This window comes from Vicugna pacos, unplaced genomic scaffold (genome assembly GCF_048564905.1).
Source record: "Vicugna pacos unplaced genomic scaffold, VicPac4 scaffold_16, whole genome shotgun sequence".
NCBI classification, from domain to species: domain Eukaryota; kingdom Metazoa; phylum Chordata; class Mammalia; order Artiodactyla; family Camelidae; genus Vicugna; species Vicugna pacos.
In genome coordinates, this window is record NW_027328737.1 from 4,474,871 (window position 1) to 4,492,598 (window position 17,728).

Below are 17,728 nucleotides of genomic sequence, written 5' to 3' on the forward strand. Positions count from 1 at the left end.
TATAGTATTTAGAACTTAGAATGCGGAACACAGCAATCAGAATATAGAATATATAATACTGAATATATTATTTAGAACATGGAATGTAGAACCCAGAATATAGAATATAGAATACGGAATACTGAATATAGAATTTAGAATATACAATGTAGAACACAGAATATAGAATATAGAGTATAGAATATAGAACCCAGAATTTAGAACGTGGAATGCAGAACACAATATTTAGAAAATAGAATACATAATACTGAATATAGAATTTAAAATATAGAATGTAGAACACAGAGTATAGAATATAGAACAGGGAATGCAGAATATTGAGTACAGAATATAGAATGTAGAACACAGAATTTAGAATATGGAAAACAGAATATAGAACCCAGGATTTAGAACATGGAATGCAGAACACAGAATTTAGAATATAGAATGTTGAACACAGAATTTAGAATATAGAAAACAGAATACTGAATAGAGAATTTAGAATATAGAATTTAGAACACAGAATAGAGAATATAGAATAGAGAATATAGAACAGAGAATTTAGAACTTGGAATTAAAAACACAGAATTTAGAATATAGAACACAGAATACTGAGTATCGAATTTAGAATATAGAAAGTAGAACTCAGAATTTAGAATATAGGATACGGAAACTAGAATATATAATAAAGAATATAGAATATATAACACAAAATATAGAATATGGAATATAGAATACAGAACCCAAAATTTAGAACATGGAATGCAGAACACAGAATTTAGAGTATATACTACAGAATACTGAATATCGAATTTAGAATATAGAATGTAGAACACAGTATATGGAATGTAGAATACGGAATGCACAATATGGAATACAGAGTATAGAATGTAGAACACAGAATTTAGAATATTGAAAACAGAATTTAGATCCCAGGATTTAAAACATGGAATGCAGAACACAGAATTTGGAATATAAAATAAAGAATACTGAATATAGAATTTGGAATATAGAATGTAGAACACAGTATATAGATTATAGAATAGAGAATGTAGAACCCAGAATTTTGAACATGGAATGCCGAACACAGAATTTAGAATACAGAATACAGAATACTGAATATAGAATTTAAAACATAGAATGCGGAACACAGAATTTACAGTATAGAATACGGAATACTTAATATAGTATTTAGAACTTAGAATGCGGAACACAGCAATCAGAATATAGAATATAGAATAATGAATATATAATTTAGAACATGGAATGTAGAACCCAGAATATAGAATATAGAATACGGAATACTGAATATAGAATTTAGAATATACAATGTAGAACACAGAATATAGAGTATAGAGTATAGTATATAGAACCCAGAATTTAGAACATGGAATGCAGAACACAATATTTAGAAAATAGAATACAGAATACTGAATATAGAATTTAGAATATAGAATGTAGAACACAGAGTATAGAATATAGAATAGGGAATGCAGAATATTGAGTACAGAATATAGAATGTAGAACACAGAATTTAGAATATGGGAAACAGAATATAGAACCCAGGATTTAGAACATGGAATGCAGAACACAGTATTTAGATTATAGAAAACAGACTACTGAATAGGGAATTTAGAATTTAGAATGTAGAACACAGAATTTAGAATATAGAATACCGAATACTGAATATAGAATATGAATATACAATGTAGAACACAGAATTTAGAATATAGAATAAAGAATACTGAATATAGAATTTAGAATATACAATGTAGAAAACAGAATATAGGATAGAGAATACGGAAAGCATAATATAGAATACAGAATATAGAATGTAGAACAGAGAATATAGAATATAGAGCACAGAATACTGAATAGAGAATTTCGAATATAGAATGTTGAACACAGAATTTAGAATATAGAAAACAGAATACTGAATAGAGAATTTAGAATATAGAATTTAAAACACAGAATAGAGAATATAGAACCGAGAATTAAGAACATGGAATGCAGAACACAAAATTTATAATATAGAATACAGAATACTGAATATAGAATTTAGAATATAGAATGTAGGACACACAATATAGAATATAGGCTACGGAATGCAGAATATAGAATATAGAATATAGGATGATGAACCCAAATTATAGAATATAGAATAGAATATATAGAAACCAGAATTTAGAACATGGAAAGCAGAATACAGTATTTAGTATATAGAATACAGAATACCGAATATGGATTATAGAACATGGAATGCAGAACCCAGAAAATACAATATAGAATACAAAATTCTGAATATAGAATATAGAATTTAGAACACAGAATATAGAATATAGAGTATAGTATATAGAACACAGAATTTAGAACATGGAATGCAGAACACAGAGTTTAGAATATAGAATACAGAATACTGAATATAGAATTTAGATAATAGAATTTAGGACACAGAATATAGAATGTAGAATACGGAATGCAAAATATAGAATACACAATATAGAATGTAGAACACAGAATGTAGAATATGGAAAACAGAATATAGATCCCAGAATGTGGAACATGGAATGCAGAACACAGAATTTGGAATATGAAATACAGAATACTGAATATAGTATTTAGAATATAGAATGTAGAACACAGAATATAGATTATAGAATAGAGAATGTAGAACCCAGAATTTTGAACATGGAATGCCGAACACAGAATTCAGAATATAGAATACAGAATACTGAATATAGAATTTAGAACATAGAATGCGGAACGCAGAATTTACAAAATAGAATACAGAATACTTAATATAGAATTTAGAACATAGAATGCGGAACACAGCAATTAGAATATAGAATACAGAATACTGAAAATATAATTTAGAACATGGAAAGCAGAACTCAGAATATAGAATATAGAATACAGAATACTGAATATAGATTTTGGAATATGGAATGCAGAACCCAGAATATATAATATAGAATACGGTATACTGAATATAGAATTTAGAATATACAATGTAGAACATAGAATATAGAATATAGAATATAGAACCCAGAATTTAGAACATGGAATGCAGAACACAATATTTAGAATATAGAATACAGAATACTGAATATAGAATTTAGAATATAGACTGTAGAACACAGAGTATAGAATATAGAATACGGAATGCAGAATTTTGAGTACAGAATATAGAATGTAGAACACAGTATTTAGAATATGGAAAACAGAATATACAAACCAGGATTTAGAAGATGGAATGCGGAACACAGAATTTAGAATAAAGAATACAGACTACTGAATATAGAATTTAGAGTTTAGAATGAAGAACACAGAATTTAGAATATATAATACCGAATACTGAATATAGAATTTGAATATACAATGTAGAACACAGAATTTAGAATATAGAATACAGAATACTGAATATAGAATTTAGAATATACAATGTAGAAAACAGAATAAAGAATATAGAATACGGAAAGCAGAATATAGAATACAGAATATAGAATGTAGATCACAGAATATAGAATATGGAAAACAGAATACAAAACCCAGAATTGAGAACATGGAATGCACAACACATAATTTAGAATATAGAGAACAGAATACTGAATATAGAATTTCGAATATAGAATGTTGAACACAGAATTTAGAATACAGAAAACAGAATACTGGATATAGAATTTAGAATATAGAATTTAGAACACAGAATAGAGAATATAGAATAGAGAATATAGAACAGAGAATTTAGAACATGGAATTTAAAACACAGAATTTAGAATATAGAATACAGGATACTGAGTATCGAATTTAGAATATACAATGTAGAACTCAGAATTTAGAATATAGGATACGGAAAGTAGAATATAGAATAAACAATATAGAATATAGAACACAAAATATAGAATATGGAAAACAGAATACAGAACCCAAAATTTAGAACATAGAATGCAGAACACAGAATTTAGAGTATATACTACAGAATACTGAATATAAAATTTAGAAAATAGAATGTAGAACACAGAATATGGAATGTAGAATACGGAATGCAGAATATTGAAAACAAAATATAGAATGTAGAACACACAATTTAGAATATTTAAAACAGAATATAGAAACCAGAATTTAGAACATGGAATTCAGAACACAGAATTTAGAATATAGAGTACAGATTACAGAATATAGAATTTAGAATATAAAATGTAGAACACAGAATATAGAATATAGACTACGGAATGCAGAATACAGTATATAGAATATAGAATGATGAACAAAAAATATAGAATTAAGAATATAGAATATAGAACCCAGAATTTATAACATGGAATGTAGAACACAGAATTTAGTATATAGAATACAGAATACTGAATATCGAATTTAGAATATAGAATGTAGAACACACTATTTGGAATGTAGAATACGGAATGCAGAATATTGAATACAGAATATAGAATGTAGAACACAGAATTTAGAATATGGAAAACAGAATATAGATCCCAGGATTTAGAACATGGAATGCAGAACACAGAATTTGGAATATAAAATACAGACTACTGAATACATAATTTAGAATTTAGAATGTAGAACACAGAATTTAGAATATATAATACCGAATACTGAATATAGAATATGAATATACAATATAGAACACAGAATTTAGAATATAGAATACAGAATACTGAAAATAGAATTTAGAATATACAATGTAGAAAACAGAATATAGAATAGAGAATACCGAAAGCAGAATATAGAATACAGAATATAGAATGTAGAACACAGAATATAGAATATTGAAAACAGAATACAAAACCCAGAATTGAAAACATGGAATGCAGAACACAGAATTTAGAATATAGAGAACAGAATACTGAATATAGAATTTCGAATACAGAATGTTGAACACAGAATATAAAATATAGATAACAGAATAATGAATATAGTATTTAGAATATAGAATTATAATATAGAATTTAGAACACTGAATACAGAATATAGATTAGAGAATATAGAACCGAGCATTTAGAACATGGAATGCAGAACACAGAATTTAGAATATACAATACAGAATACTGAATATAGAACTTAGAATATAGAATGTAGGACACAGAATATAGAATATAGACTACGGAATGCAGAATATAGAATATAGAATATAGAATGATGAACCCAAAGTATAGAATATAGAATAGAAAATATAGAACCAAGAATTAAGAACATGGAATGTAGAACACCGAATTTAGAATATAGAATACAGAATACTGAATATAGAATGTAGAATAAAGAATGTAGAACACAGAATATGGAATGTTATATACGGAATGCAGAATATTGAATAAAGAATATAGAATGTAGAACACAGAATATAGAATATAGACGTCGGAATGCAGAATATAGAATATAGAATATAGAAAGATGAACACAGAATATAGAATATAGGATAGAAAATTTAGAACCCCGAATTTAGAACATGGAAAGCAGAATTCAGTATTTAGTATATAGAATATCGAATACCGAATATGGATTATAGAACTTGGAATGCAGAACACAGAATTCAGAATATAGAATACAGAATACTGAAAATAGAATTTAGATTATAGAATGTAAGACACAGAATATAGAATGTAGAATATGTAATGCAAAATATAGAATACAGAATATAGAATGTAGAACACAGAATGTAGAATATGGAAAACAGAATACAGAAACGAGAATTTAGAACGTGGAATGCACAACACAGAGTTTAGAATATAGAATACAGAATACTAAATATAAAATTTTGAATATAGAATGTAGAACACAGAATACGGAATGTAGAATACGGAATTCAGAATATAGAATACAGAATATAGAATGTAGAACACAGAATATAGAATATGGAAAACAGAATACAGAACCCAGAATTTAGAACATGGAATGCAGAACACTGAATTTAGAATATAGAATACATACAACTGAAAATAGAATTTAGAATATAGAATGTAGAGCACAGAATTTAGAATATAGAACGCAGAATGCTGAATATAGTATTTAGAATAACGAATGTTGAACACAGAATATAGAAAATAGAATAGAGTATATAGAACCCAGAATCTAGAACATGGAATTTAGAACACAGAATTAAGAATACAGAATGCAGAATACTGAATATAGAATTTAGAACATAGAATGCGGAACACAGAATTTAGAATATAGAATACAGAAAACTTAATATAGAATTTAGAATATAGAACTTAGGAAGCAGAATATAGAATATAGACTACGGAATGCAGAATATATATATAGAATATAGAATGTTGAACCCAAAGTATAGAATATAGAATAGAAAATATAGAACCCAGAATTTAGAAAATGGAAAGCAGAATTCAGTATTTAGTATATAGAATACAGAATACCGAATATGGATTATAGAACATGGAATGCAGAACCCAGAAATTACAATAAAGAATATGGAATACTGAATATAGAATATAGAATATAGAATTTAGAACACAGAATAAAGAATATAGAGTATAGTATATAGAACCCAGAATTTAGAACATGGAATGCAGAACACAGAATTTAGAATATAGAATACAGAATACTGAATATAGAATTTAGATTATAGAATGTAGGACACAGAATATAGAATATAGAATATGGAATGCAAAACATAGAATACACAATATAGTATCTAGAACACAGAATGCAGAATATTGAAAACAGATTATAGATCCCAGGATATAGAACATGGAATGAAGAACACAGAATTTGGAATATATAATACAGAATACTGAATATAGAATTAAGAATATAGATTGTAGAACACAGAATAAAGATTATAGAATAGAGAATATAGAACATAGAATTTTGAACATGGAATGCCGAACACAGAATTTAGAATATAGAATACAGAATACTGAACATAGATTTGAGAACATGGAATGCAGAACACAGAATATAGAATATAGAGTATAGAATATAGAACCCAGAATTTAGAACATGGAATGCAGAACACAATATTAAGAATATAGAATACAGAATACTGAATATACAATTTAGAATATATAATGTAGAACACAGAGTATAAAATATAGAATACCGAATGCAGAATATTGAGTACATAATATAGAATGTAGAACACAGAATATAAAATATGGAAAACAGAATATAGAACCCAGGATTTAGAACAAGGAATGCAGAACACAGAATTTAGAAAATAGAATACAGACTACTGAATATAGAATTTAGAATTTAGAATGTAGAACACAAAATTTAGAATATAGAATACTGAATACTGAATATAGAATATGAATATACAATGTAGAACACAGAATTTAGAATATAGAATACAGAATACTGAATATAGAAGTTAGAATATACAATGTAGAAAACAGAATAAAGAATATAGAATTCGGAAAGCAGAATATAGAATACAGAATATAGAATTTAGGACATAAAATATAGAATATGGAAAACAGAATACAAAACCCAGAATTGAGAATATGGAATGCAGAAGACAGAATTTGGAATATAGAGAACAGAATACTGAATATAGAATTTCGAATATAGAATGTTGAACACAGAATTTAGAATATAGAAAACAGAATACTGAATATAGAATTTAGAATATAGAATTGAGAACACAGAATAGAGAACATAGAATAGAGATTATAGAACAGAGAATTTAGAACATGGAATTTAGAACACAGAATTTAGAATATAGAAAACAGAATACTGAGTATCGAAATTAGAATATAGAATGTAAAACTCAGAATTTAGAATATAGGATACGAAATGTAGAATATAGAATAAAGAATATAGAATATAGAACACAAAATATAGAATATGGAAAACAGAATACAGAACCCAAAATTTAGAACATGGAATGCAGAACACAGAATTTAGAGTATATACTACAGAATACTGAATATAAAATTTAGAATATAGAATGTAGAACACAGAAAACGGAATGTAGAATACGGAATGCAGAATATTGAAAACAGAATATAGAATGTAGAACACAGAATTTAGAATATGGAAAACATAATATAGAACCCAGAATTTAGAACATGAAATCCAGAACACAGAATTTAGAATATAGAATACAGAATACTGAATATAGAATATAGAATATATAATGAAGAACACAGAATATAGAATATAGACTACGGAATGCATAATATAGAATATAGAATATAGAATAATGAGCACAAAATATAGAAAAGGGAATATAGAACCCAGAATTTAGAACATGGAATGCAGAACACAGAATATAGTATATAGAATACAGAATACTGAATATACAATTTAAAATATAGAATGTAGAACACAGAATATAGAATATAGACTACGGAATGCAGAATATAGTATATAGAATATAGAATGATGAACACAAAATGTAGAATAAATAATAGAGAATATAGAACCCAGAATTTATAACATGGAATTTAGAACACAGAATTTGGAATATAAAATACGGAATAATTAATATTGAATTAAGAAAATACAATATAGAACACAGAATATGGAATGTAGAAAACGGAATGTCTAATATTGAATACAGAATATAGAATGTAGAACACAGAATGTAGAATATGGAAAACAGATTACAGAAACGAGAATTAGAACATGGAATGCACAACACAGAGTTTAGAATATAGAATTCAGAATACTGAATATAAAATTTTGAATATAGAATGTAGAACACTGAATAGGGAATGTACAATACGGAATTCAGGATATAGAATACAGAATATAGAATATAGAACACAGAATATAGAATACGGAAAACAGAATACAGAACCCAGAATTTACAACATGGAATGCAGAACACTGAATTTAGAATATAGAATACATAGAACTGAAAATAGAATTTAGAATATAGAATGTAGAACAAAGAATTTAGACTATAGAACACACAATGCTGAATATAGTATTTAGAATATCGAATGTTGAACACAGAATACAGAAAATAGAATAGAGAATATAGAACCCAGGATTTAGAACATGGAAATTAGAACACAGAATTTATATTATAGGATACACAATACTGACTAGCGAACATAGAATAAAGAATATAGAAATCATAATAAAGATTATAGGATACAGAATGTAGAATATAGAATAAAGAATATAGAATATATAACACAAATAATAGAATATGGAAAACAGAATACAGAAACCAAAATTTAGAACATGGAATGCAGAACACAGAATTTAGAATATAGAAAACAGAATACTGAATAAAAATTTAGAATATAGAATGTAGAACACTGTAAATAGAATATAGAATAGAGAATATAGAACCCAGAATTTAGAACATGGAATGCAGAACACAGAATTTAGAATATAGAATACAGACTACTGAATATAGAATATAGAATATTGAATGTAGAACACAGAATATAGAATATAGTCTACGGAATGCAGAATAAAGAATATAGAATATAGAATGATGAACCCAAAGTATAGAATATAGAATAGAAAATATAGAACCCAGAATTAAGAACATTGAATGTAGAACACACAATTTAGAATATAGTATACAGAATACTGAATATCGAATTTAGAATATAGAATGTAGAACACAGAATATGGAATGATAGATACGGAATGCATAATATTGAATACAGAATATAGAATATAGAACACAGAATATAGAATATACACTTCGGAATGCAGAATATTGTATATAGAATATAGAAAGATGAACACAGAATATAGAATATAGAATAGAAAATATAGAAACCCGAATTTAGAACATGGAAAGCAGAATTCAGTATTTAGTATATAGAATACAGAATACAGAATATGGATTATAGAACATGGAATGCAGAACCCAGAATATACATATAGAATACGGAATTCTGAATATAGAATTTAGAATATAGAATTTAGAACACAGAATATAGAATATAGAGTATAGAATATAGAACACAGTATTTAGAATATGGAATGCAGAACACAGAATTTAGAATATAGAATACAGAATTCTGAATATAGAATTTAGATTATAGAATGTAGGACACAGAATATAGAATGTAGAATACGGAATGCAAAATATAGAATTCAGAATATAGAATGTAGAACACAGAATGTAGAATATGGAATACAGAATACAGAAACGAGAATTTAGATCATGGAATGCACAACACAGAGTATAGAATATAGAATACAGATTACTGAATATAAAATTTTGAATATAGAATGTAGAACACAGAATATGGAATGTAGAATACGGAATGCAGAATATAGAATACAGAATATAGAATGTAGAACACAGATTATAGAATATGGAAAACAGAATACAGATCCCAGAATTTAGAACATGGAATGCAGAACACAGAATTTAGAATATAGAATACATACAACTGAAAATAGAATATATAATATAGAATGTAGAACACAGAATATAGAATATAGAATACAGAATGCTAAATATAGAATTTAGAATATACAACGTAGAACACAGAATATAGAATATAGAATACGGAATGCAGAATTTAGAATAGAGAATATAGAATGTAGAATACAGAATATAGAATATGGGAAACAGAATACAAAACCCAGAATTGAGAACATGGAATGCAGAACAGACAATTTAGAATATAGAAAACAGGATACTGAATATAGAATTTAGAATATAAAATATAGAACACAGAATATAGAATATAGAATAAAGAATACTGATTATAGAATTTAGAATATAGAATGTAGAACACAGAATATAGAATAGAGAATAGAGAATAAAGAACCCAGAATTTAGAACATGGAATGCAGAACACATAATGTAGAATATAGAATACCGAATACTGAATATAGTATATGAATATACAATGTAGAACACAGAATTTAGAACATGGAATGCACAACACAGGATTTAGAATATAGAATACCGAATACTGAATATAGAATATGAATATACAATGTTGAACACAGAATTTAGAATTTAGAATAAAAAATACTGAATATAGAATTTAGAAAATAGAATGTAGAAAACAGAATATAGAATATAGAATAGAAAATATAGAACCCAGAATTTGAACATGGAATGCAGAAAACAGAATTGAGAATATAGAACACAGAATACTGAATATAGGATATAGAATATAGAATGTAGAACACAGAATATAGAATATAGACTACGGAACGCAGAATATAGAATACACAATATAGAATGATGAACACAAAATATAGAATATAGAATAGAGAATATAGAACCCAGAATTAAGAACATGGAAAGTAGAACACAGAATACAGTATATAGAATACAGAATATGGAACCCAAAATATAGAACATGGAATGAAGAACACAGAATTTAGAATATAGATTACAGAATACATAATATCGAATATAGAATATAGAATGTAAAACACAGAATATGTTATGTAGAATACGGAATGCCGAATATTGAATACAGAATATAGAATGTCGAAGACTGAATTTAGAATATAGAAAACAGAATATAGAAATCAGAATTTAGAACATGGAATGCAGAACACAGAATTTAGAAAATAGAATGCAGATTTCAGAATATAGAATTTAGAATATAGAATTTAGAACACAGAATTTAGTATATAGAGTATAGAATACTGAATAAACAATATAGAATATTGAATGTAGAACACAGAATTTAGAAGACAGAACACAGAATGCTGAATATAGTATTTAGAATATCGAATCTTCAACACAGAATATAGAAAATAGAATAGAGGATATAGAAACCAGAATTTAGAACATGGAATTTAGAACAGAGAATTTAGAATATAGAATACAGAATACTGAGTATCGAACTTAGAATATAGAATGTGGAAGTCAGAATATAGAATATAGTATACGGAATGTAAATTATAGAATAAAGAATATAGAATGTAGAACACAAAATATAGAAATTGGAAAACAGAATACAGAACACAAAATTTAGGACATGGAATGCAGAACACAGAATTTAGAGTATATAATATAGAATACTGAATATAAAATTTAGAATATAGAATGTAGAACACAGAATATGGCATACAGAATATTGAATACAGAATATAGAATATAGAACACAGAATTTAGAATATGGAAAACAGAATATAGAAGTCAGAATTTAGAACATGGAATGCAGAAAACAGAATTTAGAATATAGAATACAGATTACTGAATATAGAATTTAGAATATAGAATGTAGAACACAGAATATAGAATATAGACAACGGAATGCAGAATATAGTATATAGAATATAGAATAATGAGCACAAAATGTAGAATAGAGAATATAGAACCCAGAATTTAGAACATGGAATGCAGAACACAGAATTTAGTATATAGAATACCGAATACTGAATATAGGATATGAATATACAATGTAGAACACAGAATATAGAATATAGAATACGGAATGCAGAATATAGAATACAGAATATAGACTGAAGAACACAGAAAATAGAATACGGAAAACATAAACAAAACACAGAATTGAGAACATGGAATGCAGAACACAGAATTTAGAATATACAAAACAGAATACTGAATATAGAATTTCGACAATAAATGTAGAACACAGAATTTAGAATATAAAATAAAGAACACTGAATATAGAATTTATAATATAGAATGTAGAAACAGAATATAGAACAGAGAATAGAGAGTATAGAACCGAGAACTTAGAACACGGAAAGCAGAACACAGAATTTAGAATATAGAATACAGAATACTTAATATAAAATTTAGAATATAGAATGTAGAACACAGAGTATAGATTATAGAATACGGAATAATGAATATAGAATTTAGAATATAGAATGTAGAACCCAGAATATAGAATATAGAATACGGAATGCAGAATATAGAATACAGAATATAGAATGTAGAACACAGAGTATAGAATATTGAATAGAGTATATGGAAACGAAAATTTAGAACATAAAATGCAGAACACAGAATTTAGAATATAAAATACAGAATACTGAATATAGAATTTAGAATATACAATGAAGAAAACAGAATATAGAATATAGACTACGGAATGCAGAATATAGAATATAGAATATAGAATAATGAGCACAAAATATAGAAAAGAGTATATAGAACCCAGAATTTAGAACATGGAATGCAGAACACAGAATATAGAATATAGAATAGAGAATACTGAATATACAATTTAAAATATAGAATGTAGAACACAGAATATAGAATATAGACTACGGAATGCAGAATATAGTATATAGAATATAGAATGATGAACACAAAATGTAGAATAAAGAATAGAGAATATAGAACACAGAATTTATAACATGGAAATTAGAACACAGAATTTGGAATATAAAATACAGAATAATTAATATTGAATTTAGAAAATACAATATAGAACACAGAATATGGAATGTAGAATACGGAATGTCTAATATTGAATACAGAAAATAGAATGTAGAACACAGAATGTAGAATATGGAAAAGAGATTACAGAAACGAGAATTTAGAACATTGAATGCACAACACAGAGTTTAGAATATAGAATTCAGAATACTGAATATAAAATTTTGAATATAGAATGTAGAACACAGAATAGGGATTGTAGAATACGGAATTCAGGAAATAGAATACAGAATATAGAATATAGAACACAGAATATAGAATATGGAAAACAGAATACAGAACCCAGAATTTACAACATGGAATGCAGAACACTGAATTTAGAATATAGAATACATAGAACTGAAAATAGAATTTAGAATATAGAATGTAGAACACAGAATTTAGACTATAGAACACACAATGCTGAATATAGTATTTAGAATATCGAATGTTGAACACAGAATATAGAAAATGGAATAGAGAATATAGAACCCAGAATTTAGAACCTGGAAATTAGAACACAGAATTTATATTATAGGATACACAATACTGACTAGCGAATATAGAATATAGAATATAGAAATCAGAATATAGATTATAGGATACAGAATGTAGAATAAACAATAAAGAATATAGAATATATAACACAAATAATAGAATATGGAAAACATAATACAGAAAGCAAAATTTAGTACATGGAATGCAGAACACAGAATTTAGAATATAGAAAACAGAATACAGAATAAAAATTTAGAATATTGACTGTAGAACACTGTAAATAGAATATAGAATAGAGAATATAGAACCCAGAATTTAGAACATGGAATGCAGAACACAGAGTTTAGAATATAGAATACAGACTACTGAAAATAGAATGTAGAATATTGAATGCAGAACCCAGAATATACAATATAGAATACGGAATTCTGAATATAGAATTTAGAATATAGAATTTAGAACACAGAATATAGAATATACTGTATAGAATATAGAACCCAGAATTTAGAATATGGAATGCAGAACACAGAATTTAGAATATAGAATACAGAATACTGAATATAGAATTTTGATTATAGAATGTAGGACACAGAATATAGAATGTAGAATACGGAATGCAAAATATAGAATTCAGAATATAGAATGTAGAACACAGAATGTAGAATATGGAATAGAGAATACACAAACGAGAATTTAGATCATGGAATGCACAACACAGAGTTTAGAATATAGAATACAGATTACTGAATATAAAATTTTGAATATAGAATGTAGAACACAGAATATAGAATATGGAAAACAGAATACAGAACCCAGAATTTAGAACATGGAATGCAGAACACAGAATTTAGAATATAGAATACATACAACTGAAAATAGAATTTATAATATAGAATGTAGAACACAGAATATAGAATATAGAATACAGAATGCTGAATATAGTATTTAGAATATCGAATGTTGAACACAGATTATACAAAATTGAATAGAGAATATACAACACAGAATTTAGAATATGGAATGCAGAACACAGAATTTAGAATATAGAATACCGAATACTGAATATAGAATATGAATATACAATGTAGAACACAGAATTTAGAATATAGAATACAGAATGCTGAATATAGAATTTAGAATATACAACGTTGAACACAGAATATAGAATATAGAATAAGGAATGCAGAATTTAGAATACAGAAGAACATGGAAAGTAGAACACAGAATACAGTATATAGAATACAGAATATGGAGCCCAAAATATAGAACATGGAATGAAAAACACAGAATTTAGAATATAGATTACAGAATACATAATATCGGATATAGAATATTGAATGTAAAACACAGAATATGTAATGTAGAATACGGAATGCCGAATATTGAATACAGAATATAGAATGTAGAAGACTGAATTTAGAATATAGAAAACAGAATATAGAAATCAGCATTTAGAACATGGAATGCAGAACACAGAATTTAGAAAATAGAATACAGATTTCTGAATATAGAATTTAGAATATAGAATGTAGAACACAGAATTTAGAAGACAGAACACAGAATGCTGAATATAGTATTTAGAATATCGAATCTTGAACACAGAATATAGAAAATAGAATAGAGGATATAGAAACCAGAATTTAGAACATGGAATTTAGAACACAGAATTTAGAATATAGAATACAGAATACTGAGTATCGAACTTAGAATATAGAATGTAGAAGTCAGAATATAGAATATAGGATACGGAATGTAAATTATAGAATAAAGAATATAGAATGTAGAACACAAAATATAGAATATGGAAAACAGAATACAGAACACAAAATTTAGAACATGGAATGCAGAACACAGAATTTAGAGTATATAATACAGAATACTGAATATAAAATTTAGAATATAAAATGTAGAACACAGAATATGGAATACAGAATACGGAATGCAGAACATATAATACAGAATATAGAATATAGAACACAGAATTTAGAATATGGAAAACAGAATATAGAAGTCAGAATTTAGAACATGGAATGCAGAACACAGAATTTAGAATATAGAATAGAGATTACTGAATATAGAATTTAGAATATAGAATGTAGAACACAGAATTTAGAGTATAGAATACAGAATACTGAATATAGAATTTAGAATATAGAATGTAGAACACAGAATATAGAATATAGACAACGGAATGCAGAATATAGAATATAGAATAAAGAATAATGAGCACAAAATGTAGAATAGAGAATATAGAACCCAGAATTTAGAACATGGAATGCAGAACACAGAATTTAGTATATAGAATACCGAATAATGAATATAGGATATGAATATCCAATGTAGAACACAGAATATAGAATATAGAATACGGAATGCAGAATATAGAATACAGAATATAGAATGTAGAACACAGAATATAGAATATTGAATAGAGTAAATGAAACCGAAAATTTAGAACATAAACTGCAGAACACAGAATTTAGAATATAAAATACAGAATACTGAATATAGAATTAGAACACAGAATATAGAATACGGCATGCAGAATATTCAATACAGAATATAAAAGGCATAACACAGAATATAGAATATGGAAAACAGAATAGAGAATTCAAAATATAGAACATGGAATGCAGAACACAGATTTTGGAATATAGAATACAGAATACTGAATATAGAATTTATAATATGGAATGAAGAACACAGAATATAGAATATAGTATAGAGAATATAAAACCCAGAATTTAGAACATTGAATGCAGAACACAGAATATAGAATATAGAATACCGAATAATGAATATAGAATTTTGAATAAAGAATGTAGAACACAAAATTTAGAATATAGGATACGGAATGTAGAATATAGAATACAGAATATAGAATGTAGAACACAAAATATAGAATATGGAAAACAGAATACAGAAACCACAATTTAGAACATGGAATGCAGAACACAGAATTTAGAGTATATAATACAGATTTCTGAATAAAAAATTTAGAATATAGAATGTAGAACACAGAATATGGAATGCAGAATACGGAATGCAGAATTGAATACAGAATATAGAATGTAGAACACAGAATTAAGAATATGGAAAACAGAATATAGAACCCAGAATTTAGAACATGGAATGCAGAACACTGAATTTAAAATATACAATACAGATTACTGAATATAGAATTTAGAATATACAATGTAGAACACAGAATATAGAATATAGAATATGGAATGCAGAATATAGAATGGAGAACACAGAATATAGAATATAGAATAGAGTATATGGAACACAAAAATTAGAACATGGAATGCAGAACACAGAATTTAGAATATAGAAAACAGAATACTGAATAAAATTTTAGAATATAGAATGTATAACACTGTAAATAGAATATAGAATAGAGAATATAGAACCCAGAATTTAGAACATGGAATGCAGAACACAGAATTTAGAATATAGAATACAGAATACTGAATATAGTATTTAGAATATTGAATGTAGAACACAGAATATAGAATATAGTTTACGGAATGCAGAATATAGAATATAGAATATAGAATGATGAACCCAAAGTATAGAATATAGAATAGAAAATATAGAACCCAGAATTAAGAATATTGAATGTAGAACACACAATTTAGAATATAGAATACAGAATACTGAATATCGAATTTAGAATATAGAATGAAGAAAACAGAATATGGAATGATATATACGGAATGCAGAATATAGAATACAGAATATAGAATGTAGAACACAGAATATAGAATATGGAAAACAGAATACAGAACCCAGAATTTAGAACATGGAATTCAGAACACTGAATTTAGAATATAGAACACAGAATGCTGACTATAGTATTTAGAATATCAAATGTTGAACACAGATTATACAAAATTGAATAGAGGATATACAAACCAGAATTTAGAATAT